The 11,797-nt window shown below is 37.2% G+C and overlaps 1 protein-coding gene across 1 annotated transcript in view; it reads right to left on the bottom strand.

Annotated features, from left to right (window-relative positions):
* Positions 1-1,728: 1,728 nt before the first annotated feature.
* Positions 1,729-11,797, bottom strand: part of LOC135409709 (uncharacterized) — a 69,839-nt gene continuing 59,770 nt past the window's right edge. Inside the window, exon 6 of the mRNA XM_064645611.1 lies at positions 1,729-9,479. The gene's annotated coding sequence lies outside the window, so the exon portion shown is untranslated. The remainder of the gene's footprint in view (positions 9,480-11,797) is intronic.

Raw genomic sequence — 11,797 nt, 5'->3', positions numbered from 1 at the left:
TGTGACTACTGATCACAGTAGGATCACAGTGTGACCTAATGTGACAACATGATCACCTCTACAGCAAACAGCACAAACACATGTAGTCAGAACCAGGAAAAACAGAAGTAGTCAAATCTGCTCATGGAAAATGTCATCTAAAACTTTGAATGGATGAGGAGACACAGGAGACTAAATAGAGGTGCTTGATGCTCTTTCAGCCACCCTAAAAATTTCACCTGTCCTCCTGATGCCTCTCCAAAAGATGGGAGTCACAGTTAGGTCCTGTACCATACCTGCCACTCCTGGGTGAAAATTTTATGCATGGTATGGCATCTAAAAAGACACCAGTCACCCACATTAGGCACGTGAATTGCTTCTCAGATATCTGTGCAGAGCCCTGGAGAACATGCAGTCAAAATATACGGAGCAAAAAAATCTATCTACATTTAATGTGGAGTTCAGTAAGTAAAGCTGCATCTAAATTGCTTGGTAAGTGTCTCTGTGGCAGGCTGGCAAGTCCTGGTCCCCTTATCATTCAAGTCAGAGACCTGTTAGCAGTGCAGAGTGGCAGCTTTCCAGCCGGCACACCTGAGTTTCCTTTCCATAAAAGAAATTGTTCATTTTTTCAAAGAAATATATTTTTAAATTTAAGCTTTTTCCAGGCAAGGTTTGGGCAAAATGTCTTTTTACTTCATGCTAAGAATGTGGCAACTGAAGTAGACTTCATAATCCAGTTCGATTTTTAAGAAAACTGTAGGAAAAAGGTGAGCAATAAGACTTGCCTGTGTGTAACATGCATGAAATTGCTATTCATTATCCCAGACTATCTGTTGCACAAAAAGACACTGATCCAATATGTGTCAAGCTATAATACAGAGAATGGAAGATTGCTTGCTCTTTCCTTTCATGGCTGCTTTTTCAGTACTTTCAATCAGATTTTCTGGCAGCAATTTAGGCAGCAATAAAAGTATAACACAAATTTCTCTTCATTTCAAACCGTTACAATAAAAGATTAAAATTCCATACTTTGTCAGCAGTCAAATAAAGCAGATAAACCTAGGGAGTGTGAAAACACTGCAAGATCTGTGAACACTAGACTGAGTAAAGTATGAAATACATATTGTAAATAAAGGTAATTCATCGGTTAACTGCTGCATGCATTTTACGCAATCACTAATGTCAGGTTGTTTAGATAAGTCATAAATTTCAACATATTTATGAGCATGCAATTTCAAGATAAAATAAGAAATTACAGAATTTAAATGAAGCCTATTAGGCCTAGCTAAGGTTAATTGATGGATTTAGCACATGATGCTAAAATGTACCAAGAAATAATAAATCAAATAATAATGAATCCAATTCATATTATAAGGTGCTATATTTATTCTAAATTTCTAGTGCAGTTAATCTTGAACCCCAACAGGAAATTGTGCTTCCTTTATATGTCTTCATTAATCATTAAGACCACATTTATGCTGATCAAAATAATCAAAGAACATCAATCAGAAGTCCAGCAGAGTTCAACTATCAATAAGAAAGCCATATAACTAACTACTGAATTACCTAAATGCCAATTATATTAAAAGTTGTTTTCCTATACATTGACATTATATTGTTAAATTCTTTCATTTGTTCCATATGTAGACATAAAATATCACAGGAAAACAATTTAAAAAAAAGGAAAAAGAAAAAGAAAAACAAAACAAAACAAAACAAAACAAAACAAAACAAAGAAAAAGCATGTGCTTAAAACTAAACTTCTTTTAATTTGTATTGAAATCCCCTGATGGTATAAACGCAGATAATGAGTAATCTGCTTTTTGATTTACAATCAATGTTTATGTTATCCTAGCAAAATGATAAAACAATAATAAGCATTGTACCATACAAATAATTCTGTTATTTTAAGCTTCTTTCTCTGCAAAATCTTGTGGGCTGCAAAAAAAAATAATGCATTATCAGAAAACCTTTATTCTTGGCATACCAGCATTCATTCTTAGAGCACAGTTCATAATAGGACAAGAGCTGTGTTTTGGTAGTTGCATAAATTTTCTAATCTCAGTAACAGGGCAAGCTGGAGAATGACAATTCTCTGTTACAAAAATTTCTAATATATAATACTGGACTAAAAACTAGATTGATTGTTTGTTTGTCTTTAAACAAAAATGTGCCCAACTACATGTTTTTAAAGAACAAGGGATCAGTTTAGCTTTACCTCCTTCTGTTTCTCTCCCTCACTTCCATGAGCTGGTTCTTACTTTTTCCTCATCATTTTGCAACAAATGACTGGAAAGTTTCGGAACTGAAGCTCTCATTAGAAAAACTTTCCCATACTATCTTTTTCCCCCATTATGTTTCAAATGAAAGAATTGTTATAAAGAAATACACTGAGATGAAAATATTCTGATCAGTGGTTACAGTCTCTACTTTTTAATACCAAGTGAACCATACAAACAATAGAAAGTCTTTTAATGAAACTTCTAAGTAATTTTTAGAGTTTCAAGTTCCAAAAAATGTTTTCTCAGAAGTACTTAGTGTAAAGCAATCAAATGATCACATAGTTATAAGAAGAGAAATTCTTTGGTACTTTTTCACTGAAACAATTTATTTGGTGAATTTTTCCAGTGAGTTTTCCAATTCCTCTAAAAGTTCACTGTACCTTGTCATGCAGATATGTATTTCAGATTCCATTCAGGACAATATTACACATCTCATTCTTCTCTTTTCCCCTAGAGATTAAAAACTTGAGACATACTGAGTAGTTTATCTGCATAAATTCTTAAATATTAGAACAGGTAGAAGTGACACAACATGGGAAACAAGCTCTTCCAGTTTATTCCAACACTTTATGGTAAGTTATGTACAGTCCGTCTGTTGCTGTTTACCCAGAAGTTTTGGACTAATTTCAACAGCTTGTTTTTGACAACATAGCATGCAAATAACTTAATTCACTTATGAACTAAATTCACCTATGGGTGATTCTTTCCTTAAGGATGAAATATCTCAATGACATCTGTTTCCCAAGGTTCACTTAGAAAGGCAGCATTTTCAAATCACCCAGTATTTATCTGTAAGGTCTCAATTTCCTTTCTCTTCATTCATATCCAAATGCGACAGAAAGATTTCTTTTTAGAAAGATGCTTCCTGAGGTATTTATGCAGCAAGAGTTAATAAGCTATTTCTTTTTTTCTGCATATTGAAATTCTAAAGCATATATAATCATGGTTCAGCTTTTCCTTTGAAATTGCAGAAGCTTGTTTTTGTTTATGATCTGTCTCGAGTTTGTATAACAGACTTTCCAGGCCATACAACAGTTTGTTTTCCAGTCTGTTTAAATGATGTAGTGTTATCTACAGTTGTTTATTTATTTCTATTTCATCTTTAGGAGAATCTGGTATGCACCAGACAGCTCTGTTCTGATAAAACCATTTTATTACAGTCTGGCATTCCTATCTTAGTTTCTTCTTGTGCTTTTATTTTCTTTGGTTCACAAAAACTAAAGGAAGCCTGGCCTAGCCTTAACGTTACTTTGGTGTTATGCATGCAGTGCTTCTTACTATTTACAAGCTTGTTATTTTAGAATGTTGCTACAGAGAATACTTTAGCAGGTGAGATATTTCCTCCAATACCTCACTTGTAGTATATAAGGAACCATGTTTCATGTTTAAAGACAAACATTGTTCAACAGTTAGCAATATTAATACTGTTAATCAAGTTTATTAACATCTGTCAAAAATAATTAGGGATAAAATCATAAACCATCCTTTCAGATTTATTCTAGAGTCAATCCTTTTTGTTTGGGCAATGACAGTATCTACATTGGCAAAAACTAATAAAAAAAGTCTTTAAAAAGCGCTTTATCTAAAAAAAAAAACAAAACCAACACTCCAATGAAGTTCAAATATTTGAGAAATTAAAGTAATATCCTATCAAATCTGATTTCCTTTTATGACAAAGTAATCCACCTAGTTGACCAAAGTAAGCCAGCTGATGTATTCCTTTTGGATTTCATTAAAGCTTTCAATACTGTCTCTCCCAGGATCCTTCTGGTCAAAATGTCCAGCACACAGCTGGAGAAACACATCATGTGGTGGGTGAGCAATTGGCTCACAGGATGAGCACAGAGGGTAATAGTGAATGGGACAACATAAACTGGTGACGTGTCACTAGTGGGGTTCCATAGGACCCCATCTTGGGCCCTGTGCTATTCAAAAACTTCATAAATGACTTGGACAAAGGACTGGAAGGGATCCTAAGTGAGTTTGCAGATGAGACAAAACTCAGAGGAGCTGTTGACTCCCTTGAAGGCAGAGAGGCCCTGCAGAGAGACCTTGACAAATTAGAGGACTAGGCAATCACCAACCATGTGAAGTTCAAGAATGGAAAGTGATGGATTCTGCACCTGGATGAGACAACCCTGGAAGTACATACAGACTGGGTAATGAGATGCTGGAAAGCAGTGCCATGGAAAAGGGACCTGGGGGTCCTGGTCAATGGCAAGTTGAATATGAGTCAGCAGTGCCCTGGCAGCCAGGAGGGCCAACCATGTCCTGGGGGGCATCAGGAAAAGCATCTTCAGCCGGTCGAGGGAGGGAATTGTCCTGCTCTGCTCTGCACTGGTGTGGCCTCACATTGAATACTGTGTGTAGTTTTGGACACCACAATATAAGAAAGATATTAAGCTCTTAGAGAGGGTCCAAAGGAGGGTAACGAAGACGGTGAAGGGCCTTGAGGGGAAGCTGTATGAGGAGCAGCTGAGGTCACTTGGAGAAGCTGAGGTTCAGTCTGGAGAAGAGAAGAGGAGAGTGAGGGGAGACCCCATCACAGTCTATAACTTCCTCATGAGAGGAAAAGACACTGATATCTTCTCTCTAGTGACCAGTGACAGGACCCAAGGGAATGACCTCCAGGTGTGTCAGGGGAGGTTTAGGTTGGATATTAGAAAAAGATTCTTCACCCAGAGGATGGTTGGGCACTGGAACAGGCTCCCCAGGGAAGTGGTCACAGCACCAAGCCTGCCAGAGTTCAAGAGGCATTTGGATGATACTCTCAGACACATGGTGTGACTCAGGGATGGTCCTATGCAGGAGTAAGGGTTGGACTCGATGATCCTTGCAGGTCCCTTCCAAGTATATTCTGTGATTCTGTGGTACTAGTCTTTAAATTATTCATCTAGACCTAGTGAAATTTACCCTGAGATACTTAGATTGCAATCTGGCGAAGCAACAAAAATATTAGTGCAGGACAGTTAATTTTCAGATTATGAATGGGACAAACACAAAGGTTATCAGAATATTATAGGACTATTATTATACTTTCAAACTCAGAAAACTTCTGGGACAAATTGTCTGTTGGTAAGGATTCAGAAAGAGCAAGAGGCTAAGTAACAGCCAACACAGATTTGTCAAGAACAAATTATGTAATTTCAAAGAAACTTCAATTTGTAGTAAGGGAGAAAAAGGATTTGTTGTCATATACCATAATGTAAGTAATGTATGTAACACTGCCACACATCCTGTTCTCACTATAAAATGAGTGAAAATTCATCTAGATCAAAACATTGTGAGTTGCATGTACAATTAGCTGGAGATTCATACTGAAAAAGTAGGTACTGTGGTGCATTGTCAAAAAAGAAAGGTGTGTCAAGTGGTGTTCCACGGAAGTCTGTTCTGAAACTGGCATTATTTAATATTTTCATTAATTATATGGACAGTGCAATAGAAGCAATGTTTATTAAATTTACAAATGATACGAAACTCAGAACAGATGGAAGCACAGTGAAGCACAGGGTTAAAATTCAAAATGATTTACAAGAGTAGAATATAGTAAAAAGTAAATAAACTGCAATTCAAAATGGGACAAGAGCAAAATATCACTTTAAAGTAGATTTAAATAACCACATGCAGAACATTGAAATCAATGAGTTAGACAGAAATGCTGCTGAAAAAATGCCAAAGTACTGTTTGGCTTAGCTACTCATAATGTGTGTCTAGTACAGTTTGATATACCCTATGGTATCATTCCTGTCCCCCAGCAGCCCCTCCAGAAAAATATGTCACTGCAGGCCTTGCGTCATACCCTGAGGTCACATCTGCACATCTCAGGTATGCTGGGGCATCTCAAATGGCCCTTGGCATCTGCGTGTTTGGGTAACAGAACTGAGTCTTAAATATATGCAGCCAATGGAGCCCAGAGGGCTATTCAGCTCACCTAAAAGTAGGTATATACACACCATCAAATGAATAGCTCTCCAGGCTACCCTGGGCTTGATTCAGTGACCTCCAGATGCCATTTCAGGAAAGCACAGGTGTTTCATTACTGTTGTGTCACACCTGACAGTCCCATCTGGATCTTTGAGACACACTGGGTACTTCACATGATGTTAGGCACCTATGTGTGGGCAGATAAATTAGGCCTTACATTTCCAGTGGCTCTTAAGGATTCACATGACTTTGTCTATAAATACAGCATTTCAGTAGTGTGTGTGTGACAGACATATTTAGATATTTAGGTTTACACAGTTGGAGAAGAATCCCGTTTTGACAGGAAGAAATATTTCTAACTCATCAGAAATGAGCAAAGGTATAAGAAAAGAAGAATCTAGAGAAATTTGTTTTATACAAAAAAAATTCAGATCTGAAATATAGGATACATCGCAAACGAAGGCTGATTTCCTTGTCCGTGTAGCAAGGACAAGAAGTATTGCTCCGAAATTGTAGAAAGTTAGATTTAGTTTAGGCACAACTTTTGATCTGTACAGAAGGTGAAATTCATCTGGGAAGGTTGTGGAATTTATATCAGTGGAAGTTTTAAAAAACAAGTTAGAAAAATAGCAAAGATGAATGATTTAAGTCTAATTTATCCTGTATAAAGGACAAATTACTATACCTCTCAAAATGCTCTCCAATCTGTGAGTCTATAATCTTAAAGTATAATTAGTATCATTTCTCTTTCTTCTTTCATGTTTTGGTCTTGATATTGTTGACATTTAAATTATCATCATTTAGGTTTTGCATTACCATTCTAACTAAAAAATGACAGCTGTACTTATGGGATGGTCATAGCCAAACAAACAGCATTTCACAACTTCCTACTTTTATCAATTTGACAGAGGAAGATTCTAAGCATCAGTGGTGAGAGCACGGGATGGTGCAAGGGACAGGTCTTCCACATTTTATGGGAGTAATTACAGCTGCACAGATATTTTCCAACCATGCAAAAGAGGAAATAACCAAAATGAATCACAAAAAAAATAGACATTTTCAGGGGACCTAACTTAGACTTTCTTGAAGATTAATGTGTGAGAGTGAATAACTGCAAAAATACATTTAGAATTACTTAATTGGATAAATTCAGAGAAAGACAACTGAAAATGTGTGACTACAGTGTTATTCTGAAAACATTAGAGACCTCAATAGGAAGTATGGATAGTAAAATAAAAGAAAATACAGGAAACAATTTTCCACTGTAATTTTTTTTTCCATTTTGTATTAAACCATGCCCAGGTTGGGATAATTATTAACTTTTACTGCCTCACTTCCCATATAATGGTTTTATTGTCAACTGTATTTTTTCCCTTTGTCCCTTGGGTCCAAAAGGATTTTGGAAGTCTGTAACACCAATGTCACGTACAGTACATTGAGGGTACACGTCTGCACATGGAAAACTGATGGGACATTACAGTTCAGCTCTGGGATGCCAACATTGGCTAATTAAAGGGATGCAGTCCCCTGTCCACCAAAAGGCCGACTCTATGGTGAAGGCTTTGCTGTATAGTGAAGCAAATATCAGCGTGTCTGAAGATGTCTGATTTGGGGCACATATATGTCTAGTCTTATATCCCGGGGAGCATATTTAGGGCACTAGGCACTCTATTCCATCACTCCACACTCGAAAAATTCACCTAACAAACAACAGCTGCACTTTGGGCCAAGTTCTGTGATTCTGATGGTTCTTGCTGGTTTCCATGTTAAACCTTGGTTGTCAGACTTTATCACTGTTTTTCCTGTGATCAGTTATTCTTTTCCACTTTTTTTCTTTATCAACTGTTATCACTTCTCCCTCTGGGCTGCCTCAGACAGGGTCCTTAAGAGGATCACAAATAATTTCTGAGTGGCTCAAGTTAATATTTTCTCTTCCTCAAATAAAATTTTCAACTTCCTTTTCTAGACTGAGTATGAAAATTTGTCTGTTCTGTAAAAAACAAAATAGCAGAAACAGTAGCTGACATCCTGCAAAACAGCCTGGCATCATTGGCAAGAATCAGCTTACTTAAAAAATCCTGGACTGTGTGTAAAAATATAGTCATGGTTTAGGAATTGTATTCTTCAATTTAGTGTTGGGACAGACACCACTCCAAACCAAGTGCCACTCAATTATTCTACCCTCCTTCTTCCCTTCCTCTTGCAGTGGGCTTGGAGAAGAGAATTGGATGCACAGAAGGTAAAGGTCACAGGTTGAGATAAGAACAATTTACTGGAAATAGCAATTAAATAAGAAAACACACTGTAACAGCAACAATATTAATAACAAAAGTGTACAAGAAAGGTGAGCAATTCACATGCAAATCCTCACCCCAGAGCCCAATACTTGATCTCCCCCAGCTTGCAGGACCCCAAAGACTCTGAAGAGAGGGAAAATGACTTAAGGCGGCATAGAATAACCTCTCAGTCTTTGCCATGCCCCCTCCTGGCTACTGCAAACATTAACCCTGTCCTGGCCGAAATCAGGACAATCATTATTAATAATTTATTATATCTTTTGTATTACACAGACAACAACTGGAACCAAAGCACCACCTTATATGACTTTGTATCATTTTTCAAATCTTGTTTGTAACATGCAATATTCCTACTGTTTAGCTAGGATTTAGGAGTATCTGTGCATTTTTAGAGAACTTGCTCCTCCTTCTGAAAGACAACCTTTAGAATTCCCTTTGGGAGAATATTTTTGAGAGCCAACCGTTGTTTTGGATTAATTAGTTGTCTTATGCCAAAGATCAGCATGGTTTGCTCAACACTGCCTTTGCTTGTTTGAACCTGTAGCTGTCATCTGCTTTCTTAATGGAATCATCATCTACCTCTGAAGCAAGATCCCTTCTGAATCAATAGCTTCACAGTCTGACTTTGTCTCTTCCAAGTATTTGCTAAACTGTAGCTGGTAAGGAATGTAGGCTCACTGAGCTGAGCATCTGCCAGGAGCTATTTGGCACACAGTCATGATGAGATGCTACAGAGGCAACATCAAGAGACAAACTAACTTCTGCAGTAAATGTATGTCCCTTGCCTTATTTACATGCAGTGTCTCTCTATGTGAATTTTACATGCAAACTGGCCAGCAAAAGCAGAGAGAAGCATTTCCCTATTGTCTGTTTTTTTGCTGAGATTCTTTCTCCAGCAGATCTTGGTGGATCTTCCCACAGACTTTGTTGTAAGTACCATCTCTGTGTCTTCTTCTTCAGATAAAAGAAAATTTCCATGTGCTGGCCTCTAAAGACACTATAGAACACTCCAGTTAAGTCCAAAGGTAGTCCTTGTCTCCGGATAAGCAAAGTGCAAGGTGCTGTAAAGCATTTCCTGCAAGTTTACAGTGTTAATGAACGCAGTCTTTTGCTATTCTGCCTTCAGCACAGAATAGATAGAAAAAATGAGTTTTAAAAGTACATGCAATGTCTATGGGTGAGTTCAGCCACTGAGTGTATCACTTTTCTTATGATTAATATTGAATAGGCATTTATTCTAATATTGACCTTCCTCCACAATCAAGGCTTAACTTTCCATAAGCCAAAATATGTGGGAAATGCTTTCCTTTTATAATCATGGTGACCATTCTCTATGTCTTTATTTAAGTACTCTTCCAACATGTGGTAATCTCTGTAAATTTCTCTTTCAGCTGATCCAAGAAAAAAGCATATGAATTTAACATACATATTTAAAATATTGAATAGAATTCCTGACATAAAATTAAAGCAGTGATTACCTAACTATTGTTTCTACCCCAATTCTGGTCAGTTGGCAGGGGGATAGCTTCATAGCATTATTTTTCTAGACTATAATTTCTCTACTTGAAATGTGAATTTTATTAAGGAGGTGACATCAGCTCTTTCCTGTGAAAGGGAGAGAGCAACACTGAGCAGTCACTAGAGAGGCCTGGCATCTATTTCTTTTTCTGGGAGAAAAACCCAGTACAAAAAAGGAAGAAAACTAGAAAAAAAGAAAAGAGTGTGGGTCTCAGAATAATTCAGCTGAAGTGTATTACTTTAGAATATCTGGAGTCCTTTCTGGAACTCTTCTGAAGATTTATGACAATTCTCATCAAAAGTTTAGGCAACATATTAGATCTATACCTACACACTAAAATGTCAGCAAAATAAATGCCAAATACTGGAAGATGTTGCTATATCCATCAGTCAAGACTATAACTTGACATTAAGAAACAATAAGCCAGCATGATGCCCCACTATTCTCAAATCAACTCTTGGCCCATGACACATTTCTAAAACCCCTTCTGCACAACCCACTTAGGCACATATGTCCTCTTCTCCCATCTGCTCAGCATTTCACCATTACCTCCAATGTCTGCGTCTAACTGCATGATTGGATTTTCCATGCATAGCAGCACTTAAGTATCTTAAACCTCCTACTCAGATTTTTTTTTTCTGAGTACAGTTATTTATTTGCAAAAACTCAAGATCTGAAAGTCTGTCTCTAATACTCTACTGAAAGCTTAGTTGCCTGAGTCTATCAAAGATGGGAGCCTTCCCAGATACTGGTTTACTGGACAACAGCCATCCATTCAAATTCCACTCCTAAACATAACTAGTAGAGGGCAGAGTTCATTCTTGCTAACAAGATGTAATGGAGTCTCATACAAGCCCTCTAATAATGTCATAATTGCAAGAAAATATTCTATTTTATTTCCTTACGGGTTCTTTTGATGACTTAATGGGATGAAAAGAAGATTAAGTATGGGCTATGAAAGCAATTGTAATAATTCCTGAAGAAATATGAAACTAAAATCCCTACATACTGCTGAACCCATTTTTCTCCTCATAAGATATACGGACACATTTCCATTTAGAGGCTTGCTCCAAAAGTTAAGGTATATAGAAAGAAATTCCTTCTCAAAAATAGGATAGACCAGTTGAGAGAAAATTATCAATAACAATGTAAGGACAAAGTAATGCAAAATTTTACTTTGAACCTGCAGACAGACACTTAGAGAAAAGAAATAGAAGTTTAAGTTGGCAATCACTTTCTATTAAATTCTGTGTTGAACTAGAAAAAATTAAAAACTAAACACACAATTATTTGTCCTGGGCTCCATTTTAATGTTGTGTAGCAGAGGAAGACAGAATTATAGCAGAGCAATATAATGTGTTAGGAAATGGGGAAGTGGACTGGATTAAAAATGCAGTCAAACGGGTGCAAAAATAAGTTCTATTCGAATGCTGGAGCTGACTCATCCCTTCAGTAGGTGATAGTGCCTGTGGCACTGTTAGGATCACTCCTGGCACTTGAAGGATCATTGTGGAGGGGAACGCAATAGTAACAATGCGATAGTGGCAAAGATGAAAAGCGCATGTCACAGTAGTTTCTCATGTTTCCTGACATATCTACAAATTTCTAGTCATAGCGGGCCTGAGCAAGAAAAACTGCTGCCACAATCCTGAAGGGGTAAATAGGGGAGTTCTGGCCCACAGTAAACTATGCCAGACACAGGGAAAACTGCAAGGGAAAGATAAGAGGAGAGCAGATGTTTGACACTCTGTACCAGAGAGGAAGCCTATACTGTGGCTGTTGAAATGGAGAGATCC

This window comes from Pseudopipra pipra, chromosome 2, assembly GCF_036250125.1.
Source record: "Pseudopipra pipra isolate bDixPip1 chromosome 2, bDixPip1.hap1, whole genome shotgun sequence".
NCBI lineage: Eukaryota > Metazoa > Chordata > Aves > Passeriformes > Pipridae > Pseudopipra > Pseudopipra pipra.
Note: the sequence above shows the minus strand (reverse complement) of the source record. Positions and strands in the feature narration are given on the sequence as shown.